Genomic DNA, 1,366 nt, shown 5'->3' on the forward strand with positions numbered 1-1,366 from the left:
AGGACAGAGGGAGGATTGGGGTATAATAGAAGGACAGAGGGGGGATTGGGGTATAATAGAGGGACAGAGGGAGGATTGGGGTATAATAGAAGGACAGAGGGAGGATTGGGGTATAATAGAAGGACAGAGGGGGGATTGGGGTATAATAGAGGGACAGAGGGAGGATTGGGGTATAATAGAGGGACAGAGGGGGGATTGGGGTATAATAGAGGGACAGAGGGAGGATTGGGGTATAATAGAAGGACAGAGGGAGGATTGGGGTACAGAATTTGCTCCATATATATTTCATGGGGGGGGGGTAGATTTAATTTGTAGGGAAGAATATTCTGAGATACTTTGGATCTGGGAGGAACAGCAAAGAGGGGGCTATTTGTTTAGGGGGAGGTGTAGTGGAGAGGGGGTCCCTAGTGTGTGGGGGGGGGCTGCAGAGAAGAGGTCCTTGGTGTTGGGGGGAGGGGCAGTTAAAAAGGGGGCCTTGGTGTTGGGTGGGTTGCTGCCCCTCCCCCCTCACTTTGCCCCCCCCCCCCACCTCTGTGCCTCTGTGTCTGCCCCTCCACTTACTTTCTGGCCCATCCCCCTCACTTCATGGTCCCTCCCCTCTGTCTGGCCCCTCCTCTCGGTCTGGTCCCTCCCATTTTACAGTATGACTCCTCCCTTCTCAAAAACTAGCTCCTCCCCTCTCTCATTCTGGTAATGATGGAGTGGGTGGAGGTGGTTCTCTTGCTGTCTCTGGCTCCTCCCCTGTAAGTTTTGGCCCCTCCCCTCTCTGGAAAGAGGAATTATTTATTTATACTCACAAAGTAAATGTGAAAGGTGGGAGAACCTTGAGCAATGCAGGACCACCGGGGGTCTCCACTGAGTGTTCTCTGCTGCCGCAGGCTATGGAACGATGCGGACCTCCAAAAAAAAAATGCTTACGCGTTTCGGGGGGGTTCTCCCTACATCAGAGCTCCTCCCCTCTCTGTCTGACCCCTCCCCTCTCTCAGTCCAGTAATGATGGAGTGGGTGGTGGTGGCTCTCTTGCTGTCTCCTCCCCTCCTCAGTCTGGCTCCTCCCCTCTCACAGTCTGTCCCCTCCCCTCTCCCCTGTAATGATGGAGGTGGGTGGTTCTCCTGCTGTCGCTGGCCCCTCCCGTCTCCGTTAATAATGGAGGTGGGTGGTTCTCCTGTCTCTAGCTCCTCCCCTCTCTCCCTGGTAATGATGGAGGTAGGCGGTTCTCCTGTCTCTAGCTCCTCCCCTGTCTCAGTCCGGCCCCTCCCCTCTCTCCCTGGTAATGATGGAGGTGGGCGGTTCTCCTGTCTCTTGCTCCTCCCCTCTCCCCGGTAATGATGGAGTCGGTAGTCGCCGTGGTTCTCCTCCTGTCTCT

This window comes from Pelophylax lessonae, assembly GCF_965119305.1.
Source record: "Pelophylax lessonae genome assembly, chromosome: 13".
Taxonomy (NCBI): domain Eukaryota; kingdom Metazoa; phylum Chordata; class Amphibia; order Anura; family Ranidae; genus Pelophylax; species Pelophylax lessonae.